General features: G+C 45.0%; 1 protein-coding gene across 6 annotated transcripts in view; it reads right to left on the bottom strand.

Annotated features, from left to right (window-relative positions):
• The window catches only part of DPYD (dihydropyrimidine dehydrogenase), a 647,138-nt gene that overhangs the window by 461,328 nt on the left and 171,402 nt on the right, over positions 1-14,408 (bottom strand). The gene's annotated exons all lie outside the window — the stretch shown is intronic.

Here is a 14,408-nt window from a genome sequence, read left to right as displayed (position 1 = left end):
CATCCAGTTCCAACACCCTGCCATAGGTAGGGACACCTCCCACTAGAACAGGTCTCTCAACACCTCTTTCAACCTGGCCTTGAACACCTCCAGGGAGGGAGCAGCCACAATCTTCCTGGGCAACCTGTGCCGGTGTCTCACCACCCTCACTTCAAAGAATTTCCTCCTTACACCCAGTTTCAATCTCTCCTCTGCCACTTTAAACCCATTACTCCTCATCCTGTCATTACAAGACCCTGAAAATAGTCCCTCCCCAGCCCTCCTGTAGCCCCCTTCAGATACTGGAAGGCCACTCTAAAGTCTCCTCAAAGCCTTCTCTTCTCCAGGCTACAGAGCCCCATATCTCTCAGTCTGTCCTCATAGCAGAGCTGCTGAAGCCTTCTGAGCACTGACGTGGCCCTTCTCTGGACTCACTCAAACAGTTCCATGTCCTTCTTTTGTTGGGGGCTCCAGAACTGCACACAGGACTCCAGGTGGGGTCTCAGGAAAGGAGAGCAAAGGGGCAGAATGCCCTCCCTTGCCCTGCTGGCCACGCTGCTCTTGCTGCAGCCCAGCACACAGTTGCTGTCTGGGCTGCACTCACAGTGCTGGCTCATGTTGAGCTTTTCATCAGCCCAGACCCCCAGAGCCTTTTCCTCAGGGCTGCCCTCAGCCATTTGCCACCCAGCTTGGAGTTGTGCTTCGGATTGAGCCCACTCACGTGCAGGACCTGACATTACTGACTTGCTTTCGGCACTGACTAGTTACATTCCATTGATTACACAGTAGAATGCAATTGTAAACATATGGAGTACACATGTCTAAGCACATAACTAACTAGATGGACATCTAATGCTAAACTCTTGACCATTTCATTTTTGTATTTCAGAAACATCTTTGCTATGAATCTGAATTTATTAACCAAGCTCTGTAAGTGTCACTGTGAATTAAATTCTGAGTGCTGGACAACTACACAACAAAAGCAATAGCAATAGCATTTCTACAAAAGAAGTATTTGGCAAAGAATAAAAATGGCTGCCAAATATGTCACAGGATGTTAGGGGCTGGAAGGCACCTCTGGAGATTTTCCAGTCCAACCCTCCTGCCACAGCAGAACCAGAATGGTCTTTTCCTATTAAGGGTTAGTTATGCTGTTACTTTAGGGAGGATAGGGTGATGAGGAAAACAAAAAAATGAAAGAAAAAGGCACCTGGTTATCCAAACATAGAAGCTAGGAATAAGGAAAAAGTGAAAAAGAACTGAATTTAGCAGCAGAAGATGTCTAAGTAACACCGGCGGCAGCCTGGACTGATAAATTTGGTGGGTCTTCTAGACAGCCTCAGAAATACGATCACAGGATGATAGGGCTTGGAAGGGCTTGCAGATTTTCCAGATCAATGCCTGCCAGAGCAGGAGCAAAGAATCTGGCACAGATCACACAGGAGCATATCCAGACAAGGCTGAAAAGGCTCCAGAGAGGAAGATTCCACAACCTCTCTGGGCAGCCTGTACCAGGGCCCTGGGACCCTCACAGTCAAGAAGTTCTTCCTCGGTTGAGGTAGAACTTCCTGTGCTGCAGTTTCCATCCCTTGCCCCTTGTCCTATGCCAGGGCACAAGTGAGCAGAGGCTGTCCCTGTCCCTTCCTTCCTGGCCCCCACCCCTTAGCTATTTACAGACATTGATCAGATCCCCTCTTAGCCTTCAACCCTCCAGACTGCTAAAAACAATTGAGCATGCTTCCAGCTAAAATCCCCAAGATCCTCTTCTTGTCAATCCTAATGACAAAATCTAACTGGATATTAGAACATATGAAGCAGCAAGAATTTATTGCCTATTCCTGCATAGTCCTCAATGAAGCTGTACTGGTCTGCTTGCTTGCTCAAGTACCTCAGGAATAAGACTTCAGGGTAGTCTATGTAATTTGCAGTAAGCAAATCTAGCAAACAAATGAAACAAAAGCAAAGGGAAAAAAAGGAGGTAAAAATCAGTCAAAGAGCTAAAATACACAAAGGTATTTGCAGACTCTTTTGGGCTTACATATCAATGATCAAGCCCTGTGAGTAGGGAGTGAGGGAGCTGGGGGCATGCAGCCTAGAGAAGAGGAGGCTCAGGGCAGACTTCATTGCTCTCTACAACTACCTGAAGGGAGGTTGTAGCCTGGTGGAGTTGGTCTCCTCCCCCAGGCAACCAGCAACAGAACAAGGGGACTGAGTCTCAAGCTGTGCCAGGGGAGGTATAGGCTGGGTATTAAGAGAAAGTTCTTCACAGAGAGAGTGATTGGCATTGGAATGGGCTGCCCAGGGAGGAGGCAGAGTTGCCGTCCCTGGAGGTGTTCAAGAAGAGACTGGATGAGGCACTTAGTGCCATAATCTAGATGGACTTGATGATCTGTGAGGTCTTTTCCAACCCTGATGATACTGTGATACTGTGATTAGACAGAACTGGGGGATAGGTTGGACTGGATGATCTTGGAGGTCTCTTCCAACCTGGTTAATTCTACGATTCTATCAATAGGGGTTAGATACCACACTACTGATTTCCTTGATTCAGGAATCTATCCCAGATCCTTCTTTTGTTCCTGCTAACATAAACAGCATATGTTTTAACAGTGTTTAGAAAATGAAAACAACTACTTCATCCCACCTGAATTATTGTTACTTAGTGATAAGATAAAAAGGCATTTTGGAACTCACTGTGATAGAATATTTTCAAACACAGGAAAGCTGCCAGAGCCCTATGGATTGCACATACAAGGAAGTGAAGAGCCCACTAAAAGGAAAGAAATGCCCAAAATATTGCAGTGAAAAACTGGCCTGACTTTGTCAATCACACATATTGAAATTTTAGGTGTTTTTTGATTGGTTTGTTTGTTTGTTTGTTTGTTTGTTTGTTTTAATTAGGGGTGAAATAAGAGAGAAGGCAAAAGCAGTTAGAAAAACATTAATTAATCATTCATCTTCCTATTCACTGCCATCTAGCTGAGTATTGTGGATGCCAGGGAGCCAGCAAAATTTGAAGGTACACATGGTAGTGGCTGTTTGGATATTCTCACAGAGATAGTCATAGGGAAAAGGTCCCAGAGGAAATATTTAAAGGAAAACAGTTCTCACAGGCTGCAAAAGCTGTGCAATCTGATAAAACCAAATTCAGACTCAAGACCATAGCAGAAAACCAGTTTGACTAGCCAGGCTATCAGAAAGCTCTGACAGAAGAACAGCAGCAGCTTCAGCTGTGGCAGTTAGCACCAGGCACATGTCATAAATGCCTTGACAAGTGAAGCCAGGCCGGCCAGGACCTCAAAGGCTTGATGTGGCCAGATCACCATGGCAGGAGGGGGCTCTTAGCATTTCACAGAACCACAGAATGTTAGGGGTTGGAGGTGACCTCAAAAGCTCATCCAGTCCAACCCCCCTGTCAGAGCAGGATCACCTAGACCAGATCACACAGGAACATACAGGTGGGCCTTGAATATCTCCAGAGAAGGAGACTCCAAAACACTCCTGGGGTTGTGGCACAAATTGAAAGACAGCAAATTTTTAGTACTGGAAGACAAAGGCAAAAAGGAAATGCAGCAGAAAAAAATACACTATTATGAAGGCAGTAAAGAAATAACAGAAGAGGAGTTATCATAGAATCATTGAATGGTCTGGGTTCATGGGACCTCCAGGGGTCATCCAGTCCAGGCTCCTCTGCACTCAGCAAGGACATACTTAGCTGGTGTGCCAGTCCACCAGGGGTGAGGCTCTGCTTGACCTGCTGTTAGGCTGGATGTTAGGAAGGAGTTCTTCACAGCAAGAGTGACTGGCCATTGGAATGGGCTGCCCAGGGAGGTGGTGGAGTCACCATCCCTGGAGGTGTTTAAAAGGAGGATGGATGAGGCACCTAGTGCCAGGGTTTAGTTAAGAATTAGAAGGGTTAGGTGATAGGCTGGACTCAATGATCTCAAAGGTCTTTCCAACCTGGTTAATTCTGTGATTCTGTGATTCTGCATCTTTAAAAGGCAGCAAATTCCATGATGGCTTTTTGGCTTTCATTTTCCTGAATGTGGTTTCCTTTACAACATAACAGGCCTGTACCCAAGACCAAAAGAACTGCACTTAACATACATTATATACAGAACAATCTCATGTCAAAACTGCCTAGATTGGTAGCAAACAGAATAAGCAGCACTCACTCTGGCTAGCAAGTACCTTTACCAAACTGTCTGGAGCTAGTTCACAAATAACAGTTGCTAAAAATGTCAGCTACTGGGGGAGGGTGAGTAACGCAGACTGAAATGGAGCTTTGGGGAGGAGAGGAGGGTGCTGTGAATATGCCAGTCCAGACTTTCTCTTACAATAATACTGTCTTCCCATTCTCTGAGCACTCTGCAGACTGAAGTGCACCAGGCTGCCATTAATACCACTTATCACTCTGACAGCTCAGTAATTACACTCCTGCTAGAGCTGGGTAGTGTAAGGTACTGTAGTCCTAATAGATTGCCAGGCACTGTGCAGAAAGGTGTTTTATTAAACTTAGGAGTTTGATCATCAAGTGACATTAGTGTTGACCTATTTTTCTATCTGACAATAAATTATCCTCTGACTATACCATAATAGGCATTACATAGTGCTTTTACTGTACCAAGGAGCAGAAATATTGCAGTGTGGTGATCCTGGCAAAATTGATAAAGGAAAGAATACAATCACAGAACTGTTAGGGTTGGAAGGCGCCTCAAAGACCATCCAATTCCAACACCTGCTGCCATGGGCAGGGACACCTCACACTAGATCAGGCCCTGCACGTGGGTGGGCTCAATCCGAAGCACAACTCCAAGCTGGGTGGCAAATGGCTGAGGGCAGCCCTGAGGAAAAGGCTCTGGGGGTCTGGGCTGATGAAAAGCTCAACATGAGCCAGCACTGTGAGAGCAGCCCAGACAGCAACTGTGTGCTGGGCTGCAGCAAGAGCAGCGTGGCCAGCAGGGCAAGGGAGGGCATTCTGCCCCTTTGCTCTCCTTTCCTGAGACCCCACCTGGAGTCCTGTGTGCAGTTCTGGAGCCCCCAACAAAAGAAGGACATGGAACTGTTTGAGTGAGTCCAGAGAAGGGCCACGTCAGTGCTCAGAAGGCTTCAGCAGCTCTGCTATGAGGACAGACTGAGAGATATGGGGCTCTGTAGCCTGGAGAAGAGAAGGCTTTGAGGAGACTTTAGAGTGGCCTTCCAGTATCTGAAGGGGGCTACAGGAGGGCTGGGGAGGGACTATTTTCAGGGTCTTGTAATGACAGGATGAGGAGTAATGGGTTTAAAGTGGCAGAGGAGAGATTGAAACTGGGTGTAAGGAGGAAGTTCTTTGAAGTGAGGGTGGTGAGACACCGGCACAGGTTGCCCAGGAAGATTGTGGCTGCTCCCTCCCTGGAGGTTTTCAAGGCCAGGTTGAAAGAGGTGTTGAGAGACCTGTTCTAGTGGGAGGTGTCCCTGCCAATGGCAGGAGGGTTGGAACTGGATGATCTTCCAACCTAAACCATTCTACGATTCTATGACTATGATTCTAGGTTGCTCAGAGACACATTCAGCCCTGGTCTTAAAACTCTGGTCTTCCAGGGTTTCACTCACCAGAAAGTTAGTACATAAACTGCTGCAAGGGATTGATTCATTCAAAAACCAGAGGCAAAATGCCATGCTTAAGGGAATACACTGACAATCACCAGGAGCTTCAACTCCATAGGCATGTGTCTGTATGAAGAAACAAGAAGTATTACACTTGATTCCTTTTAACTGTCTCCCACCTTTCATTTCACAATGGTTTTAGCTCAGAACAACATAAACAACAAACTAGGAACTGAGATCAAATTCCTGTAATTTGCCTGCTAGCTCCTGTCAAAATTTAAATGAGAGCTACATGCTCACTATTAAAAAGCAAAAGAAAACAAAACAAAACCACAGAGCAAACTAACCAACCACACCACAAAAACAAAAATGAAGCAGATATGTGTCATACTATTCTGGTCTGTATAAAAATATACAGACCATCAAACAAACTCAGCCCTATGCTCAGAGTAGACACCTAAGCATTTCTTAGTAAAAAGATAGAAAAAAATCCTTCCAGCTATCAGAAAACACACTGCTATCAGTTTGCCTCCTATTTCTTCATGGAACAGCATCTCCTATAAAAATGTACAGGCCATGTGGAATCTAAAGATATGCCACATTCGAGTCCTAAAGTCACCTCTGCTACGAGGACAGACTGAGGGAGCTGAGGGTGTTCAGCCTGGAGAAGAGAAGGCTCCAGGCAGACCTTCGAACAGCCTGCCAGTACCTGAAGGGGGCTACAAGAAGGCTGCAGAGTGACTGTTTGTCAAGGCCTGCAGGGACAGGACAAGGGCAATGGCTTCAAACTAGAGCAGAGCAGATTTAGATTGGATGTGGGGAACAGGTTCTGCACCAACAGAGTGGCAGAACACTGCAACCAGGTTGCCCAGGGAAGTGTTTCAGGGCTCCATCCCTGGAGCTAACCAAGGTGAGGCTGGACAGGGCTGTGGGCAACCTGACGTAGTTGAGGATGTCCCTGCTGAGTGCAGAGGGGGTTGAACTGGATTACTTTTGAAGCTCCCTTCCAACTCAGAGCATTCTGTGATTCGACAATTCTGTGATTCTAGGATTAGATCTAAAACTCCTACAATTCCTGTGCAAATACAGCATACTTATGGGCATATTTATGCAAAGAATTTCATATGTCATATCTTTACATATACGTAAGGACAGAAATCCATGTTTCCCATCCACCTGAGCTCAGATTTTCTCTCTTTTATTGAACACTGTTAAATTGTCCGTATGTAATCCTGGTGAACTCCCAGTCTTTGACTTGGCATTTTCTCATTAAAACAGTGAAGTTACTTGTTAAGGTAACCATGCCTGTAAATCTTGCAGACACAAAATCATATATGCAAAGGATAGTTATGGAGTAGCCCAACATTACCAGCTACCAGTTTTATCAGTGCAAAATAAGCACCTAAAATCATGGAGGCACCGACCCTGGAGGTCTTCAAGAAAAGACTTGATGAGGCACTTGGTGCCATGGTCTAGTTGACTGGATAGGGCTGGGGGATAGGTTGGACTGGATGATCTTGGAGGTCTCTTCCAACCTGGTTGATTCTATGATTCTATGATTCTATGCCTGTACACACACAAACTCATTCAGATGACCTCTCATAACACAAATACTAACAAAAACAAAACCATAACAGAGAAAGCAGTGGGTTACAAAGATCTGAAGACAATAAAAGGATAAGCACTCCAAAAGTAGTATTTTTTTAATTTTGAGTTTCCAATTAAAAAAAAAAAAAGGGAAGAAATAAAAGTTGCAAATTTCTAATTTCTATTGGGAACACCAGAAACCCTCTGCATAAAAAGGAAAAGAAAGTAAATGAGGGTAAATTAAAAAGAAAGGATAAAATGAGGATAAAAGGAAAAAAGAAAGGATAAATAAGGATAAAGGGGAAAAGAAAGGATAAAATGGTAACACATTTTTGTAATCCAATCTCTTCAGGAAAAGAATTATGCCAGTTCTCTGCTCTTACTTACAGAAAAAGAACACCACAAAGCCCAACAACAGCCAATCAAGCAAAACTCAGTTTTCAATGAGTACTTTCCACTGTTTAATCACTGAAACATTATCCAGCATTGTATTTCAAAGTTAAAATATCTGAACAATAGTTTGTCTCATTTCTACGTCTAGACCAGCTCTTAATATTTTCACTTCTAAACAAGGAAGGGCAACTTAGATACATTGGTACCTAAAACTCTTTACTGCAAAAGTCATTGGCAAGAACCTACTGCTGGCAGTTGTAAGGAAAAAAAAAAAAAAAAAAAAGACTTGCTGCCATTTGTTTTTATTTAGAAACCCTTCCAAAATACCCCAAAACTAAAAATCAAACAAAAAAATCCATCACCCTTTTGTCTTTCTGTTTGTTATATTTCACAACAGATGGAAGTGGAGGAAAAGGTTATAAAGCAGTGGGGAGAGTCTGTTGCCAGGTTCAAATACTAAAACACAGTCAGACTCAATATAACAATTTAATGAATATCAAAGGTAAATGATACTTAGAGAAATGTAGTGGGTTAGGAACTTTCCCCCCACCAGTTGAAATTCAGCAGCCCAGCTCAGATGGCTTGGCAGTAAGCTAAAGCTCTACTTAATAGCAAAGCAGATATACACAATGCATTTACAGGTACTTACAATTATCTACAATTGAGTGATACTACAGAAATCTAATCTTTCACCCTGGTCAGAGAAAGCCCAGAGCGGGCCAACACCATCTCCTTCTCACTCCCCAGAAAGAAAACAACTGGCAAAACTTATGTATTATCTGGAAAACTTCAGTGGAGGAGTTAGAGAGGAGCAAAGGAACAGCAAACAGATCCAGTGCCCAAGAGCTGAGAAGAAATACTTTTTATGCATTGTTGCTTTTTTTTTTTTTTTTTAATAAGGTGAGTCTTGTAGAGCAGGGTTACAGGTTGGACTTGGTAATCCTGAGGGGCTTTGCCAACCTGGATGTTTCTGTGTTTCTGTGTTTTTATACCTCTTAGCACACCAGTGAATGATACAGGTTTTATCACTAGTGTCATTTTATAACCAAAACCCTGCTCATTCAGATTCTGCACTGAACTTTCAGGAAGGTATCAATATCTCTTATTACAATATTCCGATAAGCCTTAAACTACCACAAGGAATATTTGTTTTCATTCAAAGTCAAGAAACAGAAAAAGGGACACACACACAAGGCTGAGAACTGTGTTGTGTATGTGCAGTGCAACAACAAAGACAAAATGATCTTAGTGTCAGGCATGAAACCAGAACAAACAGATGCAATCTCTAAGAAATGCCTTTGGTAATAAAAAAAAAAAAAAAAACAAAACAACAAAAAAACCAAACACAAAAAGAGTATCTGAAACTGCATAAAAGGCATTGGACACAGATTATACAAACAAACAGGCATCATGAGCCTGGATATGTAATACTGGAAACAGAAATGCTGAGCCTCTTAGCAATGCACAGTAACCATCAGAAACAAAACGTCCAGTATCACATTGGTCTGCAATAGGAGTTCACACATGAAGAGACTCCCACATCATCACTATTGTCTCTTCAATCCTTTGGGAATACAATTCTCTGGGAGTACTGGGAGCCTTCTGCAGACCCACAGGAAATCAAATTACTTCTCTGACACACACACAGAATCACACGGAATGGTCTGGGTTGGAAGAGACCTCCTCAGCTCATCCAGCCCAACCCCCTCTGCAATCAGCAGGGACATCCTCAACTAGATCAGGTTGCTCACAGCCCTGTCCAGCCTCATCTCTTGAATCCAGCCTCTTGAATATCTCCAGGCATGGGGCCACAAACACTTCCACAGGCAGCCTATTCCAGTGCTCAACTACCCTCAAGGTGCAGAACTTGTTTCTAACATCCAATCTAAATCTGCTCTGCTCTAGTTTGAAGCCATTGCCCTCGTCCTGTTCCTGCAGGCCTTGACAAACAGTCACTCTGCAGCCTTCTTGTAGCCCCCTTCAGGTACTGGCAGGCTGTTCGAAGGTCTGCCTGGAGCCTTCTCTTCTCCAGGCTGAACACCCCCAGCTCCCTCAGCCTGTCCGCATAGCAGAGCTGCTTCAATCCCCTGATTGTTCTTATGGCATCCTCTGGACCTGCTTCATCAGCTCCATGTCCTTCCTTTATTGAGGTCTCCAGAGCTGGACACAGTGGTGCAGGTGAGGTCTCAGCAGAGCAGAGGGGCAGGATCTTCTCTCTCGACAGCTTTGGCTACGCGGCTTTGGATGAAGCCCAGTCTGCCATTGGCCTTCTGTGCTGCAAGCTCACACTACCTGCTCATGTCCAGCTTCTCATCCACCAACACCCCAAAGGCTTTTTCCTCAGGACTGCTCTCTATTACCTCCTACCCCAGCCTGTATTGATAGTGAGGTCTGTTCCAGCCCAGGGTGCAGGACCCTGCACTTGCTTTTGTTAAGCCTCATGAGGTTCACCTGGGCCCAGCTCTCGAGTTTGTCCAGGTCCCTCTGGATGCCATCCCATCCCTCTGTTGGTAGCTTAACATCACCAAACGAAGCAAATTTTAAACAGAGACACTCTATAGGATTAAGGACAGATATGACATTGCTGCTGGCAGCTTCAGGGTGTGTAAGGGAGGTGCTTTTTACTGAAAGGAAGAAATAGTCAGAGACTGATGTTAGTCTTCAGGCACAAAAACCTCCTACCCTAGTGCAGAATAATGGCACTTATAGAAAAGGTTATTTTTGGACACTTTAAGAGGTAGTGAATCATATGGACATAGACGCCAAATCATTCTGTTCAGCAATGACTCATCTTTTTCTTTTCTCCTTTGGCTCTCTACATGACTGTAATCATTCTTTTCTCACCTCCTTCTGAACCTCCCTGGATTCAGAAACTCTACTCTCCCCTTTGTGTCTGTTTCCCTGTTCATCTGAAACCCTGCCACTTCCATCCTATAACTCTTAATCATTCTTCAGCATAGCTTCATTTTAATAGACGAATGTTAGTTGCATTAAAAAGGCGTGACCCAGTGTCTGCCAGCAGATACCTATGACAGTGCTGTAGGCAAGTATATACCAGCCAATTTTCAATCACCTTTTGAATTTTTGTCATCCAAATGCAGGCCTTCAGAACATTTGTTTCTCATAGGTTCCTGCATTAAGACTGCCCTTGCCTAGCAACATCTCCTCTGCGTACTCAGGACCTCACCATCTTGGTCTGTGATCAGACACATGCAAATAGTGGTTACCAGAAGAAAAGTAGATTGCTGGGATTTCCTCTTAAAACCCTTGCTGAATGGTGGGAATGCAGCCAGGCCGAGCTCTGTAGTTAGCTTGGAGGGAATGCTTTGAGCACTGCCCCATGGTGAAATAGCCTGCTCTAATTCAGTTCATTCCATGATAGAAAATTATCTTCTGCCTGCTCTTAAATTCTGTCTGTCATTTGACTGGGACATCAAATTTTTCACTTGCCACACTGCAATACAGCCTCCAAGACTATTGCTTTTCACCCACCTCATTTTAATCAGAATTTTCCACTTACTAACGTTACGGAATAAAACTGCTAGAGAGAGGTGATTAAAAATAGAAAAAGCAGCTTAGGGAACATTGCAGCACACAGCATGTGTAGCAGCACGTGTCAAATCACAAAAGCTGTGGCATCCTCTCAACATATCAGAAATCAAAACAATTTTTTTAGATATAGAATGCAAATAATTTCAACCATCTTATGCTCTCTCAGATGCAATCTGTGAGGAAGCAAAGGAAATAAATGGTAGGGGTTTCTATTAGTAATAGAAACATGCAGCCTATATACCAAATAAAGTATATTTATTTAACATCACAAGTACTAGAATCTGTATGAAATACTGTTATGGTTTGGACTCAGCCAGAAAATGAGTTCACACATAGCCACATGCATGCCAGCCTCACGGTGGGATAAGGAGGAGGATCAGGAGCAAAAGAATAAATAAAAGCTCTGTGGGTTGAGATAAGGGTAGTTTAATGGAATAATAATACAAAAAATATCAGATTTTACAAGAAGCACAGCAAAAGCAAGCAAGTCAGGCAGGTGAGAAGGACATACCCAAGACCAGATATGGAAGAAGAGCAAGAAAACACCAGAAACAGGAAGTATCACAGGCCACAGACTGAAATCAAAGCCCCATCATCCTCTCATTGGATGAAACGCATGCTGCCATTGGCCTTCTGTGCTGCAAGCTCACACTACCTGCTCATGTCCAGCTTCTTGTCCACCAACACCCCTTATTATTCCAGCAGTGCAAAAGACACACAAGAAGCACATTGGTCAATAAGATTTTGATACTACCTAACAATAACTTGGACTGCACTCTTTCAAGTCACATACAGAATCACACAGAGTCATCCAGGCAGGAAAGGACCTCCAAGCCCATCCAGCCCAGCCACTTTGCCCACTACACCATGCCTCCAGGCACCACATGTAGATGGCTTTAAAACACCACCAGGGATGGCAACTCCACCACCTCCCTGGGTAGCCTCTTCCAGTGCCTCACAACCCTTTCCGGAAAAAAATGTATCCTAATGTGCAGCCTGAGCCTGCCCTGGAGCAGCTTGAGGCCATTCCCTCTCCCTCTGTCATTATCAACTTGTGAACAGGGCCCAGTGCCTGCCTCTCCACACCCTCCTGTAGGGTAGCTGCAGAGAGCAATGAGCTCTTCCCTCAGCCTCCTTGTGTGCAGAGTAACAGCCCCAGCTCCTTCAGACGCTCCTCACAGCCTTGTTCTCCAGCTCCTTCCCAGCTCAGTCGCCCTTCCCTGTCCCTTCTTCGGACCCTCCATGTCCTTCCTTTGCTGCAGTGCCCAGAGCTGAGCACAGCACTTGAGGTGCAGCCTCACTAAGGCTCAGTGCAGAGGGACAATCACCTCCCTGCTCCTGATGGCCACACTCTTTCTGACACAGGCCAGGATGGCACTGGCCCCCTTGGCCACCTGGGCATAATGCTGGCTCACATTCATCCTCCTGTCAGTCAGTCCCCCCAAGTCCTTTTCCTCCACACACCTCTCCTGCCATTCTTCCCTAAGCCTGTAGCCTTGCATGGGGTGGTTGTGGCTCAGGTGCAGGACCTGGCTCTTGGCCTTGTTGAAGCTCATATGGTTGACCTCAGCCAATGGGTCCAATATACCCAGGTCCTTCTGTAGAGTCTCCCTACCCTCAAGCAGATCAGCACTCCCACCCAATTTCCTGTCATTGTCAAACTCCATAAAGGTACCCTTGATTGCCTCATCCAAGTCATAGAATCCCAGAATGGTTTAGACTGGAAGGGACCTCAAAACTCATCCAGTTCCAAACCCCCACCATAGGCAGGGACACCTCCCACTAGAACAAGTCACTCAAGGCCTCATCCAACCTGGCCTTGAACACCTCCAGGGAGGGAGCAGCCACAACCTCCCTGGGCAACCTGTGCCTATGTCTCACAAACTTCACCAGAAAGAGCTTCCTAACATCCCGTTTCAATCTTCCCTCTGCCAGTTTCAACCCATTACTCCTTGTCCTGTCATTACTCCTTCCAATACTGAGCCTTGGGGAACACCGCTTGTGACTGCCCGCCAGTTGGATTTAGCTGCACTGACCTCTACTCCCTGAGCCCAGCAGAGCCTGTGCCCATTTAAGCCATAAGCAGCCACCTTTTGTATGGGGATGCCATGAGAAATCTTGTAAAAATCCTCACAGAAGTCCAGGTAGACAACATCCACATCCTTTCCCTCATCCCCTAGGCATGACCCTAGGCAGGTCATCTTGTCATGGAAGGAGATGAGGTTTGTAAGGCAGGACCTGCCCTTCATAAACCCATGCTGACTGGGTTGTGCTTGTAAGAAGCACTTTGTCTGCCAGACCAACCACTCGTGGCTCAGCCACTCCTATCTTTATGGAGCTTTTCTAATAAGTACATCTACGTCCACCACAATAGTGATCCTTTTCACACAGGAGACAGCTGTTACATGATGTTCAATATCCGTTTAATCCTCTCTAGACCTCAGACAGAAGGGCTGACGAACTGACAGTTTTTATTATAGCTTTTGCTGTACACAATAATCTTCTTTCACCTGGACTATTCTCCCACAAGCATTACAGACTTTGACTTACATCAAGGATTATTTCTAGTCTTTCTAGGAGGGAAGAAATTGTTTTTATGTGGTGTGAATCGTATCTTGTGTGAATTACCTTTTCAAAATAGGAAACACCTGTTGTCTGTTTATCTTAATGTCAGTGAAATTCCTTTGTGTTCACTTCAGGTAAAGTACAGTCTACATGTCCAGTTACAGGCATTTTTCTTCTTAAAACGCATTCAGCATCTACACACATAGAATCATAGAATCAGTCAGGGTTGGAAGGGACCACAAGGATTATCTGGTTTCAACCCCCCTGCCATGGCCAGGGACAACTCACACTAAACCAGGCTGTCCAGAGTCTCATCCAGCCTGTCCTTAAACATCTCCAGGGATGAGGTTTCCACCAACAACTTGGGCAACCCTCATTCTGAAGAATTTATTCCTAACATCCAGTCTGAATCTACCCATTCTAGTTTGGTCCATTCCCTCCAGTCCTATCACTACCTGACACCCTAAAAAGTCCCTCTCCTGCTTTTTTGTAGGCTCCCTTCAGATACTGGAAGGCTACAAGTGGTCACCTCAGAGCCTCCTCTTCTCCAGACTGAACAGCCCCAACTCTTTCAGCCTGTCTTCATAGCAGAGTAGCTCCAGCCCTCTGATCATCCTTGTGGCCCTTCTCTGGACACCTTCCAGCACATTCATTTCCCTCTTGTAACAGAGACTCCAAAATTGGATGCAGTACTCCAGGTGGGGTCTCACCAGTGTGGAGCAGAGTGGGAGGATCCTTTCCCTCAC

The sequence above is a fragment of the Pogoniulus pusillus genome, chromosome 8 (genome assembly GCF_015220805.1).
Source record: "Pogoniulus pusillus isolate bPogPus1 chromosome 8, bPogPus1.pri, whole genome shotgun sequence".
NCBI classification, from domain to species: Eukaryota; Metazoa; Chordata; class Aves; order Piciformes; family Lybiidae; genus Pogoniulus; species Pogoniulus pusillus.
This window is presented reverse-complemented; position numbering and strand designations above follow the sequence as displayed.